This window comes from Balaenoptera physalus (assembly GCF_965194825.1).
Source record: "Balaenoptera physalus genome assembly, chromosome: 19".
NCBI lineage: Eukaryota > Metazoa > Chordata > Mammalia > Artiodactyla > Balaenopteridae > Balaenoptera > Balaenoptera physalus.
Window position 1 is genome coordinate 47,403,483 of NC_138900.1, and position 21,396 is coordinate 47,424,878.

The 21,396-nt window shown below is 40.4% G+C and overlaps 1 protein-coding gene across 3 annotated transcripts in view; it reads left to right on the plus strand.

Moving 5' to 3' along the window:
- LOC309649475 (uncharacterized protein) overlaps nucleotides 1–21,396 on the plus strand; it is a 393,998-nt gene that overhangs the window by 313,008 nt on the left and 59,594 nt on the right. The gene's annotated exons all lie outside the window — the stretch shown is intronic.

Genomic DNA, 21,396 nt, shown 5'->3' on the forward strand with positions numbered 1-21,396 from the left:
TTTTCTCCACATCCTCACCAGCATTTGTTACTTGTGGGTTGTTTGATGATAGCCATTCTGACAGGTGTGAGGTGGTATCTCATTGTGGTTTTAATTTGCACTTCCCTAATGACTAGTGTGATTGAGCATGTTTTCAAGTATCTGTTGGCCATGTGACTGTCTTCTTTGGAAAGATGTGTATCAAATCCTTTGCCCATTCTTAAATTGGATTATTTTTTTGCTATTGAGTTTGTATGAGTTCTTTACATATTTTGGATATGAATCTATTATCCGATATATGGTTCACAAACATTTTTTCCCATTCCATAGGTTGTCTTTCCACTTTCTGGTAGTTTCTTTGCTGTGCAGAAGCCTTTTAGTTTGATGTAATTCCACTTGTTTATTTTTTGTTTTGTTGCTATGCTTTAGGTGTGATTTCCAAAAAGCATTCCCAAGACCCATGTCAAGGAACTTTTTTCCTATGATTTCTTCTAGAAGTTTCATGGTTTTGGGTCTTAAATTTAAGTCTTTAATCCATTTTGAGATAATTTTTGTGAGTGGTGTAAGATACGGGTTAAGTTTCATTCTCTCAACAAAAATCGCAGTTTGTTTACATGTTTTCTAGAACTTTATTCTCAAAAGAATGGTCTTATTTCTTCAACCTATTATTCATGCTGGCTTGGCTGGATGTTATTTTTCCCTTCACAATCTCAGTGGTGAAATGTTGTTTTCAGTTTGCATCTATGCTGCCCTTGGTGGATGAAGCCCACGGCCTTAGTGGAATGATTTTCATGCTGGAATTACCCCCAGGAATTCAACAAAATCTGGAATACTGGTAGTTTATTATCACTGAACAACATTTTCAATCTGGTTTGTGCTCCGTCTGTAATTTTTAAATTCTTTATCTCAAGGATCACAAGTCACTCTTTCTCTCTGAGAGACTCTGAAGAAATATAATAGTTTCTTCTCAGACTTCAGTTATTTTATGGATCTTTTTTTAACCACTTGATCCTACCCACCTCTTTGTACCTAGTCATCTAAACTTTTATAATCTGTTGACTTTATTTCACGTTTTTCACAGTAAAATTTTTTTTTAACATCCAAACGATGTCATTCCTAGCTTTAAAAAGTCAACTTTCCTTTGATACTACTACCACCTCCCCCATCATGTCAAAAGCCGAAGTCTAGCTTTGGTTGAAGTTTCCTCCTCCTCATCTCCAGGTCAGGCATGAACTCAGGTTTCCAGGATCAGCCCAGTTGAACTCCCTGGCCACAGTGATTGGTTCAAGAATAGGCATGGAACCCTAATCAATCCTAGGAATTTTTTCACATTTTGAGGGGTGAGGTGTCTCTTTCCTTCTGAACTGGAACCTGGAGAGATGTGAGCCCTCAGGTTCTGGCAGCCATTCTGCCACCATGTATCAGGTGAGAATTAATCCAGCATGGAGGAAAGAGATGAAAGATCAACGACTCCCAGTGATAGTGAGCTCCTGGGAATATTGCCTTTGCGTCACATTACCAGGAATGGTTTCACAGGCATGGAGTCATTGCAGTCACACACAGCCCCACAAAGTTGAATGCTTTGAAATCACAGTTTTGAATTAATGATTGTATCTTCAAAGTGTGAGTCAAGTCCAGTGGGACAATAGAGCACCAGAAGCACAGAGTTCATGAGTGGTTCTGCGTGCTGCCACCTCCTTGCCTCCCTAGGGCAAGTTCTCAGCTGCTTACTTCCTGTTCCCTATGCCTTGGGCCCCACCTCGGTTCCTGATCCCTGGACTCTTTATCTCCTCTGCAATAGCTGCTGTCCTCTGCCATGTTCCATGATGGGGTAGCATGGATGTGGGATGGAGTGGGGGTCTCAATACACCATCACCCTCAGCCCCCAGGAGGGACCTGGATGCAATCAAGGAGAGGGTTGGGTTGGCAGGTGTCCTAAAACATCTTAGAATGGGGCCAAGTGGGTAGACATTCTGCCCCAGGCTGGGAGCATCAAAGTGTGTTCAGCAGTCATTCAACTGAGCGGGACCTGACTGGGTCCCAGAGTGGAAGTTGCAATACCTTGGGTGGGAGGTTGGTCAACACTTTTATCATGGTTTGGGACAGTGGGCCCTTAGGATAGAGAGGTTGATTTTGCCTCCTCCAAAGGGGCCCTACCTTTTTATTTTTCACTGGGTCCTGCATATTGTATAGCTGGACCTGCATGTCATCTGGAGTTTTCAACTAATGTGAGATAATACATTCTCTTTTTTTGTTTAAGATTCTTCAAGTTAGATTTTCTTTCAGAGGCCTAACGGACATGCCCATGTTTTCTGCTCAGTCCTGGGCTGGCTGACACATTTCAATCTGTGGCCTTGCTATTTTCCTCACCACTCTCTGGACAGCTATTTGTGTCCTCACAGATCACCTGTTGCCCACATCTCACTGCTGCTTTGTGCTACTGAGCTACGCATTCCTCTGAGCCCAAGGAGTGGGGTGTTAGACTCTCCCTTAATCCCCTTAAAACACAGCTGAAACCAGGCTGTTTGAAATGAGCTTCAGGACTTTAAGAAAATATAATAAAGACATGTAAAACTCAGAGCTCAGCTTTGGACTCCAGACTCTTTAGGACCTTTCACTAATCCCCTGGCCTGCCACCATGTTGCAGGAGCCATATTAGACCCCTTGGTGGATGAAGGTGCTTCAGATGTTCCCCAAACCCCCAAGGAATCTAACCCACATTTTCCCGAGGCCCTTAGAAAGGGGGATCTCCCTGCTAGACCTTCTCAAGAGCAGGAAAGCAAAAGTTTTAACTAATGGTACTACTGGATTTTAAATTAAATCTGACCCCATTTGTAGCCAGCAAAATTTTAGAAATATAGTAGTAGTTCAGTCACAGGGCACCTCTTACATGACATACCTCTTATTTCATATTTGTAATTTGTAAACATTTCTGTTTCCAACAATTGAATTAAGAGGGAAATTATAGACCAGTCTTACTCAATAACAAATGTAAAAATCCTGCCTAACGTGTTAGCAAAAGGAATTCAAGATTGTTATGACTAAATAGGACTTACTGAAGAATGAAACAGTGGTCAAATATTAGAAAATGTAATGTAAAAACAATTAGATAATCCTCTCAAAAGATACAGAAAATAATAAATAAAATTTAGCACCAAGTCGTGATTAAAACAAACAAAAAAAAACTTTCAGTAAACTAGCCATGGAGAGGAATGCCCTTAACCTAACAAAAGTTACCTATAAATGAAGATTTAGAAACTTTTCCATTAAACTCAGGATCAAGGTGTGAATCCTCATTATTATATCTTCTATTCAACTCTGTTCTGCAGATCTTGGCCAGCAAGTTAAGGAAGGAGGGAGGGAAGAAAGGAAAGAGGGAAGGAAGGAAAACAACTATAAGGGAAGAATCAAAAGTGTTCACAAATGATAATTCCTTTGTTGAAAATGTAAGGACATGAATATCTACAGATGACTTATTAGCAATAATGAGAGTGTTTTTCAGTATTGTTAGGTAATAGATCAATGTCAGAATACACAAAATATTTTTTTAAGACAACGGTGTCCTGTAACTAGTAAAAGCCAATTAGGAAATATAATTTTTAAAGAGTCACAGTAGCAAAAAAATATAAAATACTATGAGAAATTAATAAAAACTTACAGAAAAATATAAAACAAGACCTAAATAAAAGGTAAAATATACCATGTTGATGAATGGGAAGATTTACTGTTTTAAATTTACCAAATTTCCTTAAATTAATCTGATGTGAGTCTACTTAATACTAAAATAGATCATTTACTCCATCAAAATCCCAAAGGATTTCTTTAGAGAACTGGATAAGCTTAGCCTAAAATTATTATAGATGAGTAAAGGAAAGAGAAACAAAAAGGTAAAGATTATTCTAACAAATAACAAAATTTAATCTGAATCTGTAATAGTTATTTCAGAGGAGTATTGGTGCAGAGATAGACAAATAGGTCAGTCTTTCTATGCACGATTATTACATTGCTGTAATAAGACAGTCCCAATACATGGCCACATATAAATGAGTGCTTGCTGTATTTCACAGTTGACTTTATAATGAGTGGGTAATGGATAGAGAGTTTAATAATGATATTGAGTTTGGGGGGGTGGAGATAATCATTCATATACAAAATCAAATACATTTAGATACTTGCTTTATATTGGACACACAAAAGTAACTTCCAAATACAGTTAGATCCCACCAGTCTACATGTTAAAAACACAAGAAGCAATCCAAAAATTAGTATAGGGGCACATATATGAACTTAAAGTGTAAAAGCATTCATGGGAAGATTTTTCATCCATTTTAAGACTGTGGAAGGAGGATGTGGGAGGTCTTTAGCTGTCTCTCTAGTATTTTATCTCTTTGCAAGAAAAAAATAAGAAACATGGCAGACTACTAACAGTTTAATAATGAGGTCAATAGGCATAGTAATATCTGATTGTTATTTTTTGTATTTTTCTCTATGTTGAAATATCCTATAATTTAGGAGAAAAAAGAAGCAATTACTACAATGGATGGGTCAGTTGCCATGTATTCAGTCACTGAATTCACCACTTTAACAGAATAAAGGAGGGGAAAAAAACATGTGAACATTTCAATAAATGCAGAAAAAGCTTCTGTTAAAGTCCATAAGTATTTGTGATAAGGGGGTAAAACAGCATATTAGGAAAAGAGGTAAACTCTCTAAATCTGATAAAGGACATTAAACAACCTACAACTAACATAGTACTTTATTAGTAAATATTTAATGTTTTACTCTCTGCACATAGAAACAAGAGAAATATGCTCACTCTTTTTTTTTTTTTTTTTTTTGAAGTATTTGTTTTTATTTATTTATTTATGGCTGTGTCGGGTCTTCGAAAGTTTCTGTGCGAGGGCTTTCTCTAGTTGTGGCAAGCGGGGGCCACTCTTCATCGCGGTGCGCGGGCCTCTCACTATCGCGGCCTCTCTTGTTGCGGAGCACAGGCTCCAGGCGCGCAGGCTCAGTAATTGTGGCTCACGGGCCCAGCCGCTCCGCGGCACGTGGGATCTTCCCAGACCAGGGCTTGAACCCTTATCCCCTGCATTAGCAGGCAGGTTCTCAACCACTGCGCCACCAGGGAAGCCCAAAATATGCTCACTCTTAACCTCATCTAGTCAATATTGCACCGGAGGCTCTAGTCAGGGAAAAGAAGGCAAGAAAAAGAAATAAAAGACATGCCATTAGAAAAGTAAACTTTATCATTGTTTTTATTCACAGATGACATGATTGGGTACATAGAAAAACCAAAGGACTCAACAAATAAACTACTAGAGCTAAATTAGTGAAATTAGTAAGGTTTCTTGATTCAGGGTCAAAATGTGAAAACAAATTGTGTTCCAGGGACAAAAAATTGGAAAATTCGCAATTCCGAATTTTTGAGAGAAATTAAAGGAGTCGTAATTAAATGGAGAATATCCATATATAAATATAAATATTTATGTAAGTATCCATATTCAATAAATATAAATATCCATATTCAAGGATAGAACAACCTGATATTGTCTGCATTCTTGTCCATTTCCAGGCCATCCTCTACATTGTTCAGAATCAAAGCTCTGCAGTGGAGTTGACCTTGGCTTGACATGCCTGGTTTAAAAATCCTGAGCAGTCCCTGTTAGCTGAAGCTGAGGTTACAAGGAGGGCACCTCTAGAGGATGCTGATGAGACGCCTCTCAGATTTTTGCATATCTTTTTGCAATTTCTGGTTGACTTTCTCTTGGGTTCCATGTGTTTTGCCCCTGTGGTTGGCTACTGGTGCCTCTTCACCTACTAGCACAGGGAGTTCAAAGTGCCTAGAGATTTCCATTGTGTAGGATGGCCCTAAACTCATGACTAATGGGCATGGGAGTATGAGAGCTAAAAGTTATCAGGTCAGGACAACTGAGACATCACTTGCACTCTAAAACCCCCCTGCAGGAGAGCCCAAAGCTCTTTTTTTTTTTTTTTTTTTGTTATTGTGAGAATGCCTAAGAGCGATTCTCAGCAACTTTCAAGTATACAATACCACATTTTATTATTGCTCTTTTAACTACTATTTTTGCTGATAAGAAGAAATGCTTTTTTGCTAAGAAAGTTTGCATTATTTTTCCTTTCTGCGTTTCCTTTCTTTTCTATACTACAGTAACTATTACTATTTTTAGAAGTTACAAAGTTCATCCCCAATAATTTATTTTTATTTAACATTTATAAGTTTGCTGGGCACTAAGAGTTTCTACCATGTTATGGGTTTTTTTTTTTTTTCACACACACACACACACACACTGTATTTTATTTTTACAAGAGATAAATAGACTGACACCAAGCATTGTACATGGATGACCACAACCAAAGCAACAATGATTGCCATTACCAAACATGAAACACACTCATACTATGTCATAATATTGACATTCAGTCCAGTAATCCTCCACTGTAACAGCTCCTTTACTTTGCAGTGAAAATTGATTTGTATATTCTTTGCCTCTGAGTCCTTGTGGGATTTTTTTTTTTTTTTAATTCAGACAGAAAGTCACCAAAAATTATACTCATCCTCATCAGTTCACTCAGTCCCATGTAATTAATTTTTTTTTTCATCTTGATCTTTTGTTAGCACTTTTATGAGTTCATCAGTTTTTCATTAGAGTTCTGAAAATGCTTATTCATTCAGTTCAGCAGTACAGTCAGTTACCAGAAACCTGTACTTGTCAGAGTCTTTTCCATGAATTTCTTGAAGATGAAACCCTTTTATAGGAACATATTTGCAAAATCATCAGAGTACACCCAGAACTGTCTGTAAATGACAAAAGACTTAAAAATGACCACGGTTAAAGATTTGATGAAAGTTCATAATAATGCAGTTGACAAGAAAATTAGTTATTTCTGAGATATACATTTTAAAGTAATAACTAGGATTATTACATATAACATTATACCAGAACATATAAGATTTTTAGAAATTTCATGTCTGAAACATTTATATTAACATATTTCCATACACATACAAATATAAGATTTTTAGAAATTTCATGTAATGTCTGAAACATTTATATTAACATATTTCCATACAAATAACCCAATGAAAGTTTAGTATTAGTTGTTTTGTTTTTTTTTTATACTGCAGGTTCTTATTAGGTATCAATTTTATACACATCAGTGTATACATGTCAATCCCAATCGCCCAATTCAGCACACCACCATCCCCACCCCACCGCAGTTTTCCCCCCTTGGTGTCCATATGTCCATTCTCTACATCTGTGTCTCAACTTCTGCCCTGCAAACTGGCTCATCTGTACCATTTTTCTAGGTTCCACATACATGCATTAATATACGATATTTGTTTTTCTCTTTCTGACTTACTTCACTCTGTATGACAGTCTCTAGATCCATCCACATCTCAACAAATGACTCAATTTCGTTCCTTTTTATGGCTGAGTAATAGTCCATTGTATATATGTACCACTTCTTCTTTATCCATTCGTCTGTCCATGGGCATTTAGGTTGCTTCCATGACCTGGCTATTGTAAATAGTGCTGCAATGAACATTCGGGTGCATGTGTCTTTTTGAATTACGGTTTTCTCTGGGTATATGCCCAGTAGTGGGATTGCTGGGTCATATGGTAATTCTATTTTTAGTTTTTTAAGGAACCTCCATATTGTTCTCCATAGTGGCTGTATCAATTTACATTCCCACCAACAGTGCAAGAGGGTTCCCTTTTCTCCACACCCTCTCCAGCATTTGTTGTTTGTAGATTTTCTGATGATGCCCATTCTAACAGGAGTGAGGTGATACCTCATTGTAGTTTTGATTTGCATTTCTCTAATAATTAGTGATGTTGAGAATCTTTTCATGTGCTTCGTGGCCGTCTGTATGTCTTCTTTGGAGAAATGTCTATTTAGGTCTTCTGCCCATTTTTGGATTGGGGTGTTTGTTTCTTTAATATTGAGCTGAATGAGCTGTTTATATATTTTGGAGATTAATCCTTTGTCCGTTGATTCATTTGCAAATATTTTCTCCCATTCTGAGGGTTGTCTTTTCGTCTTGTTTATGGTTTCCTTTGCTGTGCAAAAGCTTTGAAGTTTCATTAGGTCCCACTTGTTTATTTTTGTTTTTATTTCCATTACTCTAGGAGGTGGATCAAAAAAGATCTTGCTGTGATTTATGTCAAAGAGTGTTCTTCCTATGGTTTCCTCTAAGAGTTTTATAGTGTCCAGTCTTATATTTAGGTCTCTAATCCATTTTGAGTTTATTTTTGTGTATGGTGTTAGGGAGTATTCTAATTTCATTCTTTTACATGTAGCTGTCCAGTTTTCCCAGCACCACTTATTGAAGAGACTGTCTTTTCTCCATTGTATATCTTTGCCTCCTTTGTCATAGATTAGTTGACCATAGGTGCGTGGGTTAATCTCTGGGCTTTCTATCTTGTTCCATTGATCTATGTTTCTGTTTTTGTGCCAGTACCATATTGTCTTGATTACTGTAGCTTTGTAGTATAGTCTGAAGTCAGGGAGTCTGATTCCTCCAGCTCCATTTTTTTGCCTCAAGACTGCTTTGGCTATTCGGGGTCTTTTGTGTCTCCATACAAATTTTAAGATGATTTGTTCTAGCTCTGTAAAAAATGCCATTGGTAATTTGATAGGGATTGCATTGAATCTGTAGATTGCTTTGGGTAGTATACTCATTTTCACAATGTTGATTCTTCCAATCCAAGAACATGGTATATCTCTCCATCTGTTGGTATCATCTTTAATTTCTTTCATCAGTGTCTTATAGTTTTCTGCATACAGGTCTTTTGTCTCCCTAGATAGGTTTATTCCTAGGTATTTTATTCTTTTTGTTGCAATGGTAAATGGGAGTGTTTCCTTAATTTCTCTTTCAGATTTTTCATCATTAGTGTATAGGAATGCAAGAGATTTCTGTGCATTAATTTTGTATCCTGCAACTTTACCATATTCATTGATTAGCTCTAGCAGTTTACTGGTGGCAGTTTTAGGATTCTCTATGTATAGTATCATGTCATCCGCAAACAGTGACAGTTTTACTTCTTCTTTTCCAATTTGTATTCCTTTTATTTCTTTTTCTTCTCTGATTGCCGTGGCTAGGACTTCCAGAACTATGTTGAATAATAGTGGTGAGAGTGGACATCCTTGTCTCGTTCCTGATCTTAGAGGAAATGCTTTCAGTTTTTCACCATTGAGAATGATGTTTGCTGTGGGTTTGTCATATATGGCCTTTATTATGTTGAGGTAGGTTCTCTCTATGCCCACTTTCTGGAGAGTTTTTATCAGAAATGGGTGTTGAATTTTGTCAAAAGCTTTTTCTGCATCTATTGAGATGATCATATGGTTTTTATTCTTCAATTTGTTAATATGGTGTATCACATTGATTGATTTGCGTATATTGAAGAATCCTTGCATCCCTGGGATAAATCCCACTTGATCGTGGTGTATGATCCTTTTAATGTGTTGTTGGATTCTGTTTGCTAGTATTTTGTTGAGGATTTTTGCATCTATATTCATCAGTGATATTGGTCTGTAATCTTCTTTTTTTGTAGTGTCTTTGTCTGGTTTTGGTATCAGGGTGATGGTGGCCTCATAGAATGAGTTTGGGAGTGTTCATTCCTTTGCAATTTTTTGGAAGAGTTTGAGGAGGATGGGTGTTAGCTCTTCTCTAAATGTTTGATAGAATTCACCTGTGAAGCCATCTGGTCCTGGACTTTTGTTTGTTGGAAGATTTTTAATCACAGTTTCAATTTCATTACTTGTGATTGGTCTGTTCATATTTTCTGTTTCTTCCTGATTCAGTCTTGGAAGGTTATACCTTTCTAAGAATTTGTCCATTTCTTCCAGGTTGTCCATTTTATTGGCATAAAGTTGCTTGTAGTAGTCTCTTAGGATGCTTTGTATTTCTGCAGTGTCTGTTGTAACTTCTCCTTTTTCATTTCTGATTTTATTGATTTGAGTCCTCTCCCTCTTTTTCTTGATGAGTCTGGCTAATGGCTTATCAATTTTGTTTATCTTCTCAAAGAACCAACTTTTAGTTTTATTGATCTTTGCTATTGTTTTCTTTGTTTCTATTTCATTTATTTCTGCTCTGATGTTTATGATTTCTTTCCTTCTGCTAACTTTGGGTTTTGTTTGTTCTTCTTTCTCTAGTTTCTTTAGGTGTAAGGTTAGATTGTTTACTTGAGATTTTTCTTGTTTCTTTAGGTAGGCTTGTATAGCTATAAACTTCCCTCTTAGAACTGCTTTTGCTGCATCCCGTAGGTTTTGGGTCATCGTGTTTTCATTGTCATTTGTCTCTAGGTATTTTTTGATTTCCTCTTTGATTTCTTCAGTGATCTCTTGGTTATTTAGTAACGTATTGTTTAGCCTCCATGTGTTTGTCTTTTTTACGTTTTTTTCCCTGTAATTCATTTCTAATCTCATAGCGTTGTGGTCAGAAAAGATGCTTGATATGATTTCAATTTTCTTAAATTTACTGAGGCTTGATTTGTGACCCAAGATGTGATCTATCCTGGAGAATGTTCCGTGCGCACTTGAGAAGAACGTGTAATCTGCTGTTTTTGGATGGAATGTCCTATATATGTCAATTAAATCTATCTGGTCTATTGTGTCATTTAAAGCTTGTGTTTCCTTATTTATTTTCATTTTGAATGATCTGTCCATTGGTGTAAGTGACGTGTTAAAGTCCCCCACTATTACTGTGTTACTGTCGATTTCCTCTTTTATAGCTGTTAGCAGTTGCCTTATGTATTGAGGTGCTCCTGTGTTGGGTGCATATATATTTATAATTGTTATATCTTCTTCTTGGATTGATCCCTGGATCATTATGTAGTGTCCTTCCTTGTCTCTTGTAACATTCTTTATTTTAAAGTCTATTTTATCTGATATGAGTATAGCTACTCCAGCTTTCTTTTGATTTCCATTTGCATGGAATATCTTTTTCCATCCCCTCACTTTCAGTCTATATGTGTCCCTATGTCTAAAGTGGGTCTCTTGTAGACAGCATATATATGGGTCTTGTTTTTGTATCCATTCAGCCAGTCTATGTCTTTTGGTTGGGGCATTTAATCCATTCACGTTTAAGGTAATTATCGATATGTATGTTCCTATGACCATTTTGTTAATTGTTTTGGGTTTGTTTTTGTAGGTCCTTTTCTTCTCTTGTGTTTCCCACTTAGAGAAGTTCCTTTAGCATTTGTTGTAGAGCTGGTTTGGTGGTGCTGAATTCTCTTAGCTTTTGCTTGTCTGTAAAGCTTTTGATTTCTCCATCAAATCTAAATGAGATCCTTGCTGGGTAGAGTAATCTTGGTTGTAGGTTCTTCCCTTTCATCACTTTAAGTATATCATGCCACTCCCTTCTGGCTTGCAGAGTTTCTGCTGAGAAATCAGCTGTTAACCTTATGGGAGTTCCCTTGTATGTTATTTGTCATTTTTCCCTTGCTGCTTTCAATAATTTTTCTTTGTCTTTAATTTTTGCCACTTTGATTACTATGTGTCTCGGCGTGTTTCTCCTTGGGTTTATTCTGTATGGGACTCTCTGTGCTTCCTGGACTTGGGTGGCTATTTCCTTTCCCATGTTAGGGAAGTTTTCGACTATAATCTCTTCAAATATTTTCTCTGGTCCTTTCTCTCTCTCTTCTCCTTTTGGGACCCCTATAATGCAAATGTTGTTGCGTTTAATGTTGTCCCAGAGGTCTCTTAGGCTGTCTTCATTTCTTTTCATTCTTTTTTCTTTAGTCTGTTCCGCAGCAGTGAATTCCACCATTCTGTCTTCCAGGTCACTTATCCGTTCTTCTGCCTCAGTTATTCTGCTATTGATTCCTTCTAGTGTAGTTTTCATTTCAGTTATTGTATTGGTCATCTCTGTTTGTTTGTTCTTTAATTCTTCTAGGTCTTTGTTAATCATTTCTTGCATCTTCTCAATCTTTGCCTCCATTCTTATTCCGAGGTCCTGGATCATCTTCACTATCATTATTCTGAATTCTTTTTCTGGAAGGTTGCCTATCTCCACTTCATTTAGTTGTTTTTCTGGGGTTTTTTCTTGTTCCTTCATCTGGTACATAGCCCTCTGCTTTTTCATCTTCTCTATCTTTCTGTAACTGTGGTTTTTGGTCCACAGGCTGCAGGATTGTAGTTTTTCTTGCTTCTGCTGTCTGCCCTCTGGTGGTTGAGGCTATCTAAGAGGCTTGATGGGAGGCTCTGGTGGTGGGTAGAGCTGACTGTTGCTGTGGCGGTCAGAGCTCCGTAAAACCTTAATCCACTTGACTGTTGGTGGGTGGGGCTGGGTTCCCTCCCTGCTGCTGTGGCGGTCAGAGCTCAGTAAAACCTTAATCCACTTGACTGTTGATGGGTGGGGCTGGGTTCCCTCCCTGTTGGTTGTTTTGCCTGAGGCAACCCAACACTGGAGCCTACCCGTGCTCTTTGGTGGGGTTAATGGCAGACTCTGGGAGGACTCATGCCAAGAAGAACTTCCCAGAACCTCGGCTGCCAGTGTCCTTATCCCCACGGTGAAACAGAGCCACCACTCGCCTCTGCAGGAGACCCCCCAACACCAGCAGGTAGGTCTGGTTCAGTCTCCCCCAGGGTCACTGCTCCTTCCCCTGGGTCCCGATGCACACATTACTTTGTGTGTGCCCTCCAAGAGTGGGGTCTCTGTTTCCCCCAGTCCTGTCAAAGTCCTGCAATCAATTCCCACTAGGCTTCAAAGTCTGATTCTCTAGGAATTCCTCCTCCCATAGCCGGACCCCCAGGTTGGGAAGCCTGACGTGGGGCTCAGAACCTTCACTCCAGTGGGTGGACTTCTGTGGTATAAGTGTTCGCCAGTCTGTGAGTCATCCACCCAGCAGTTATGGAATTTGATTTTACTCTGATTGCACCCCTCCTACCGTCTCACTGTGGCTTCTCCTCTGTCCTTGGACGTGGGGTATCCTCCTTGGTGAAGTCCAGGGTCTTCCTGTCAATGATTGTCCAGCAGCCAGTTGTGATTCTGGTGCTCTCGCAAGAGGGAGTGAGAGCACGTCCTCCTACTCCGCCATCTTGGTTAATCCTCCCCGAGCCCAAAGCTCTTGCAGTCACACCCCTGCTTGGTTTCTTCCCCCGGCCTGCTCTGCTTCCTCCATTTCCAAACTGTCTTCTCCTGGGAGCACCTTCTTAATAAACCCATTGCATATGAATCCTCATCTCAGGATTTACTTCTTGGGACCTGACCTAAGACACCCCCCTTCCCGTGGGCCAAATTTCGATTTAAAATATTGTTTGTCACATTTAATTTTCAAACTGAGTATTTTTAAACTACATTTATGAACCCGATTTGGTTCTTACCACTTCCTTCTGGTTTATTTTAGTCCTGTTTTGTTTACTGACCTTCTTTGCCCTGCCCATGAAGGCATTTGAGTGTTTAACCCCTGACCTATGGGCTGTCCACCAGGGTAGGGTGATTTAGGGCCCTTGACAGTCTCACCTCATTATACATGCCTGGCTTTATCCCCCACCTCTCTGTCTCAGGCACCTTCATTTCCTGCCACCACTTAATGTCTTCACACCCCTCATCCTTGCCGGCACTTGTTGTTCCTTTACCCATGATTCTTGGTCTGACTGAAAGATTCTCCCCCACTTTGTTTTTTTAAGCAAGCTCTTTTATTATTTTTATTTTTTTATAATTAATATTTTATTGAAGTATAGTTGATTTACAATGTTGTATTAGTTTCTGCTGTACAGCAAAGTGAATCAGTTATACATATACATATATCCACTCTTTTTTAGATTCTTTTCCCATACAAGTCATTACAGAGTATTGAGTACAGTTCCCTGTGCTATACAGTAGGTCCTTATTAGTTATTCTCCCCCACTTTAGATCCACCTAGCAAAATCCTATTCATCAAGGCCCTCATCACATGTTCCATACTATGGGAAATCCGTTTCTCCAGCCCTGCCTGGGCTCCCCTAACACCTTGTACACATGTCTGTGACTTGACATAGCATATCAGAGTGGAATCTGAAGGACATCTGGGATTAACTTACTAGAAGGAGAGAGAGGGTGAAGGCGTCTGGGCAGAGGAACAGCATGGGAAAAGACCTAGCAGTGGGCCGGGAGGAGGTGGATGGAGTGGAACACCATGTGTTAGAAGAACTGACTAAAGACCAGTGCTGGGGGACATTAGAAACGGGGAGGGAAGGGGTGGGAGGGGAGAAGGACAGGTGACCAGGAAATGCAGCCGTTTCTAGTCTGGAATTCACGGATGAACGCTGGGTATCCGAAAACACTGTCAGTTCTATATAATATTGGTACATTTGTTTCTGGAGAGAGAGTTCATAGTTTTCATCTCATAGATATCTTTACTAAGAGACATAAAGGGAAGGAGGGAGAGAAAAGAGAGAGAGAGAGCGAGGAGGGGATAAGAATTTTTGAACTTTTTCCACGTGTCAGAACTATGCTTGGGCTCCTACTCCCTCCATCATGAGGTCTACGGCCACCACTGTTCCCATTTTATAAGTAATAGAACTGAAGTTCAGAAGGGTGAAAGCTCTCTGAGGACACACAGCCCATCTGTGTCGGAGCCAAGATGTCAGCTCACTTTTAGGACATGCAGGATCATGCTGTTTATTCTGCTGGCTGCTGGACAGGAGAGAGCGAGTGCAGATGTTTCCAAAAGGCTTTTGTGTGACTTCCTGAGGCCAGAACAGTGCAAGCTGCAGGCAGAGGATGGCTGGTGTTGCTTTATTACATGCTCCTCTGCCCAGTTAGTTCATAAAACCGAGGTTGCTTGGGAACCATGGTCATTGGGGCCAGAACTTGCCTTGACAGCTTCATTTGAAAAAAAAGTTCATAATGCTCAAAAGCCTGAGAACAGAGAAAAAGATCGAAAATTAAAAAGCCATTGGCTCTCTCACGACGCTGTAGCCTTCTTTGACTTAGGTGTTCTTTATAATTATCTACACTCTGTAGCTGTGGGTCTCAAAGTGTGGTCTCAGGACCATCATCATCACCTGAGACCTTGTTAAAAATACAAATTCTTGGGCTCCACTCCAACCTACCTAATCAGAAACTCTGGAGATGGGGCCCAGAAATCTGTTTTCACAAGCCCTTCAGGTAATTCAAATGCATGTCTAAGTCTGAGAACCACTGATTGAAAGCATACAAAGCCCTCTCAGATTCATCATCACAGTGGTTCTCCCTGGAAACCTTGAATGCATCTTTCTTGTACCCACTGTACCTTTAAGGATACTAAGGATACAAAAGGATGCCATTTGCAGAATATAAATCCAGGTTGGTTGGCTTTGTAGGACAGCCCACTTTCTTTGAGCGTGGTGAATCTCCCACCATGTTCTCATCGGGTCCCTGTGAGACCCCCAAACCCCCAGGAGAATGAAAAGACAGCTTTGCCACCTCCACTCTGGGCACCCTCCTGCTTCATGACAAGCCATTGGACAAACATCCAAGGTGGGTGACTCTCATGACCCTAACTGCTATGGGAGAAGATATTTAGAACAATTCATTTGACTTCGGTTGGAAACCAATTTGGGTGTCCAAGTAGACTTTTGCTCTATTAGAGATGTATGTTCCTCCATTAAAAAATTAGGCAGACAGATGAAACAGCCAAGTGTTTTTCAAACAGTAAAGCACCATTTAAAAATTTAAGAATCACCACCGTTTTGATGAGCATCTGCTGTCAACGTTACTTTCCATGTGTCATTGCATTCAGTCCCCATAACAAGGGTGCAGACTTGGTTTCTTCTTTCTCATTTTATTCAAGGAGAAAAATTAAGTTTCTCCTGTAATCATGGTCATGATCACTCTCTTGCTTCAAATCCTTCAGTTAATTTCCATTGATCTGCCGCAGTGGTTCTCAACTGTGGTTGCACATTAGAACACCTGGGGAATTTAAAATCCGGATGCCCAGCCCCTACCCCAGGCCAGTTAAGTCAGAATCCCTGGGGGAGGGACCTGGTATTCTTTAAAGTCCTCCAGGTGGTTCCAATGCACATCCCAGTTGGAGAATCACGCTTCAGTCTCCTTAGTGTGGTCTACAAATGCTTAGGTGCTCTGGCTCCTGCCTACCTGTTGAAAACACATCCTATTTCTTTTTCCCCAGAGCTTAGCATCCTGGCCTCTTTCTGTTCCTCAGCTGTATTTCAATGGCTTCATCACTTCCAAGCCTTTTCGTTTGCTGTTCCTCCTGCCAGGATGCTTCTTTTAGCAGCTCTTCATGTGATTGACTCATTAGCACCCTTCAGGTCTCAGCCCAAATACTTCCTCTTCTAAGAGCACTACTTCGGCCTCTTCACCTAAAATCATGCTCAGTGCCATTCTTACCTACCTCTTTGGTTTATCTCTTTGGAAGCATGTTTTACAGCTGTGATAATATATTTGCTGACTTGTGTGTTGTTGGTCTTACACCATTTTAATGAAGTATCCAGAGAGCAGAGAGACCTTACTGTTCTTCTTCATGACCATATCCCCAGTATCTGGAAGGGTGTCTGCTTCAATAAATATTGCTTGAATAAATGAGTGAAGGAGAATGAATGAACTCAGAAGGTTTTAAGTGATTAATCCCCAGCCCTATAATTGTAGTTAATATTTGAACTCCAACGTTTTGAGTCCAGGTTCATCAATTTTTCCAGTACAGTCAAACTGACCATTTCTGTTTTCACTCTATTCATACATGTTTAAACCAACAAAGTTAGAAACAACATACTGTTCCTAATAAGGAACCTGGGACTTGGTGACTTGGAGTTTACCTTCTGTGATGTGCAAGGAGTAGGCGAGTGGGCACAGTACAAAACCAGCTGTGTAAATAGCATCACCTCCAGTCAAATTTAAATGAAGTCAGTAAATTACGCTTCCAGACCCTAAACCATTTATTTCACCATGCAAGTAATTTCTCTGCTCAGGTCTTTCATTAAGAACCAAATGGAAGGGGCCCCTCTAAGGAGAACATGGTGCCTGATATGATTGTGGGAGACACGTTCTTTAAAATATGGAATAATCAAATGGTGGTTCACCTTTCCCAGTCAGTTCTCATCGTTATAAATAACGCAGGGCCACAAGCTGGGCTGAACTCCAGCCCACAGCGTGCCTTGGAGGAGACACAGAGGGCTAGGTCAGCCCTCTGCCAGCAGAAGCAGTAACACCAATGTTAATAACAAGTCACCTGTGTCAACTCTTTGGGGGATAGCTATTGTGTGTTGGGGGGTGTTAATATTTTTCTCCCTGTCCAATGTTTCTGAGGTGGAAATGCACTTGCGGATAATATTGCATTGGCTTAACATACACAGTAGAGTCAGCTTTTACTGTATTGCTACCACAGTGAAACAACTGCATGCAGTATTGGTATCAGAGAAGGCAAAGTCTGGGCAGCCATGGCTGAGGGTTGGGTATCAGTCTTCACCCGGCTAGCATTTGATCTTAATGAATGATTGCGGGGCAGGGGGTACATGGCTTTCCATAACTTGCTTTCGATAACCATCATTTTCATTGAACCTTGCTCTAATTCCAAGAACAAACAATTCTTGTTTACATTTGAGAGAAGAGGAATCTGAAAGAAAGGCCATGCAGCTTGCCTAAGATCCCTACATTACTGAGAGACAGAGCTGGGATTCAAACCCAGGCAGGGCGCAATTCATAACACACTTGGGGAGCTTCTCTGGGTGCTAATAATAATATGTAATAACAGTAATAATAATATAATATTATTAGTAATATTTATTATTAATATTAGTACTTAATAAATGTTAAGTGCAGTTGTCTGTCGTTGGGGATGGGGGGGTTGGTTCCAGGACCCCCATGGATACCAGAATTCACAGGTGCTCCCCTATGTAAAATGGCATAGTATTTGGCTATAACCTAAGCACATCCTCCCATATGCTTTAAATCACCTCAGAATTACTTATAATACCTAATATAATGTAAATGCTGTGTAAGTAGTTGCTGGCACAAGGCAAATTCAAGTTTCGCTTTTTGGAAACTTCTGAAACATTTTTTCCCAAATATTTTCAACCTGCCGTTGGTTGAACCTGTGGCTATGGAGGGCTGACAGTATATGCCGGCGCTATAAGTGCATTACACATATAATTTTATTTAAATCTCATAGTAAGTCATTTAATTCTCACCGTGATCTTATCATGTAGAAACTATTACTTTCTCTTTACAGATGCAAATACTAAGGGTCAGAAAGTTTAGCGGCACGCCTGTAACCGTCCATGAGTGGCAGAGCTACTTTCAATCTCTTTTTGCTTTTCCACGGTACTCCATGGCACCTAGACTAGAAAGCACCAGGCTTCTCACAGCAACAGGCATAATGAACCCAGAGGCGTGAAACCCGGTTTGGCTACCATGTCATTGTGTGACCTTTGGATGAGTCCTGTCTCCCATCCCATGGGCTGCGGGGCTGGCCGATTTCTTCTGCGTCTTGATGCCCACCCTCGTGTGCTTGCCCACTGCACACAAATTAGGACAAGACACAGAAAGCCACCATCTCGTAAGCATTTCAGATCAGACTCTTTCATATGTGAAATCATATGGTTTAACATTAGCAATGAAAGCAAACCTCTGGACACGAGTCTCAGGGAGACAGGAGAGGGGATTTTGCTAGAGGAGGAGCAGAGGGTCACTCTCTAGTCCTTTTACTGTGGCTCCAGGGAGAGGAGCAAGTGGCGTGTTTCCTCCCCCGTGCACTGCTCACAAGGGGCTTTGGAAAAACAGCAACAGCAAAAAACCAATCTGGAGCTGAGAACATAATTACATGAACTTGAAAATGAGGTAAAGAGCAAACGGAAGCAGTAAGCCTTAGGCATAAATACAAATGGCCGACTATCAGCAAGTCTCTGTGAGAGCAAGTTAAAAACAAAGTGAAAGGGATCCTCTTGCTACTAACGTAAAAGCTGAAAAAGAACTGTGGGAGTTAGCACGGAGGCAGAATCCAGGGGTTGGGATTCCTCACAGGACTCAGAATAGAGGCGTCCGGGCCTGTGCTGTGTATCATCTCACTGAATGCTCACACATGAGACAGGTGTCAATACCACCCCCATTTTATAGGTGAGCAAATGGAATCAGATGCTAAAATCTTGTCCAGACCGTACAGCTAGTCGGTGATACAGCCAGGATTCAGAATCAGGTTGTCCTCATCCTGAGCTTTTGCTCTTACCCACTGGGATAGACTGTTTGGTCGGGGCAGAGTTCAAGGGCAGCCCTTGTCACTGGCTCTATCCCCAACCAGGAGAAACCCTCTTCATTCAAGTGATAAGACAATGAGTTCAACTCTAGTGGCCAAATTTGTCACCTTGGCCCTCTCTTCCTTGTTTCAGTCCTCATAACACTGCCTTTTGCCCAATTCCTTAACCACTTCTGCTAAGTCACTGTTCTCTCTATGTGCGTGATACTTGTTTCTTCCACTACACTCAAACTGTTTATTGGTTATTGATCACTTATTGACTGATAGGTTGATTCTTTAATCTTCAAACCTCTCTAAGGTGTGGAGTGCAGCGCCAGGCTCTGACTAGGGTACAGGGTAAGGGTGTGGAGTGAGGCACGGGCAGCTCCCCCAGGGCAGGCACAGCACAGTGAAGATGTATTAGGCAAAGGTAGTCTCCACCCACACTGGAGGGGGTGCAGCTGAGTGAAGGGGGTGCTGAGAGAACATACATAAGGAACCCCGAAGCCCACCCAGATGAGGACAGGAGATTCCCTGGAAGTGATGCTGGAGACAAGAGGCTCTTCAGCCTTGCCCAGGATAGTGTACACAGGAGGCCTGAGGTGCTCCAACCCTGCCAGGCGTGGAAATCACCAGGGACTGGGGGAAAGACCAGAGCATGGGCTTCATAACCTCTTATGCCATAGATTCTCCTGCGGTGGTCTGGGTGGTGTCAGGTGCTGGAGTCATTAACAAGTTCTCAAAGTGATTTTATTTCATTCAGGTGGTCTGAGCTGCAGCAGGCAATTAATACTTGCTAATAAATACTTACAAATATACATACATATATGCCAGAGAAATAGACAAATACATGTTTATGAGCAACACCTTGTGAGCACTAGTTTATACCCCCCTCATTTATACTTATTGCACCGAGTCTTGCTGGGTGAGATTCCACTTTCTAGGAACCCCTGGAACAGCTGAAATGAAGAATAAACACTTAGCTCAAAATTATAGTGAGAGGTTTAATGAACAACAACGACAAAAATCAGTATTCACTGTCAGGGAATGTGACATGAAATGTTTGACTCCAAATCTGAGTTGGTAAAACCCAATCCCCTCCTACCCCACGGTGCTTCATTTCCCTCTCTAGGTGGCCACACAAAGCCAGCATCCACTTCTGCTTTCACACCTCTGATGCTTCACTGGAGTCCACAGTCCACATTGAGTCTTAAAAGTGACAAGATTAAAAAAATTATTTTTTCTCCATTGAACTTTCATTGCTCCTCCACATAGATGCTGGCTCTGCCTCCGCAGCTAATTAACCAGTCTCAAATCTCTTGATTTTTGATCTCCAAGATGTCCACATATCACATGGTGGCTATTGCCTGACTAGTCACTCATCATCCACCAAAAACTTACTTAATTATTCATTCATGCAGTAAGTATTTATTGAACACCTACTAGGCACCCAGCTCTGTTCCAGGCATTTGTGCCCTGTAATGGAAGAACAGCAGACATAATCTGCTGCCTAGATGGAGCTTGGAAAGACAGCCATTAAAAAAAAATAAGCAAATCACACTAGGAAGTGTTTTGAAAGGAAGGTAACAGGGCATGGAAATAGGAAAATAACAGAGGTGATAGCTTACACGAGTCTAAGGATATAGAAAACTGAGGACACAGAATCCCCAAAAAACCCCCGAGACAGGAAAGGGCTTGGCATCTTCATGAAATTGCAGATCAAAGTGAGAGAGTGGTGAGAAAGGAGAGGAATAGTATGAGACTGAGTTGGAAAGGCAAGATGGGCTAGATGACTGGGTACCTTGTAGCCATGGATGGTGCATTGCAATTTCACACAGGAAGTGATGGAAAGCCACTGACGGATTTAAGCAGGAAGGTGACATGATTTGATAAGGATTCCTGTTGTATGGCTATAGTGCCACAATTTTTACCCATTCATCAGTTGATAGATATTTGGGTTGTTTCCACCTTTTGGCTATTGTAAATAGTGCTGTTATGAACATTCATAGTCATGTTTTTGTTTGAACACCTATTTTCAGTTTTTTGGGGTGTATACCTAGGAGTGGAATTGCTGGGTCATATATTAATTAAATGTTGAGCTTCTTAAGGGACTGCCAGATTTTCCCACAGTGGCTGTACCGCTTTATGTTCCATCATCCCTGTATGAGACTTCTAATTTCTCCACATCCTCTACATGCTACGACAAGGATGAACTTTGAACACGTTACGCTAAGTGAAA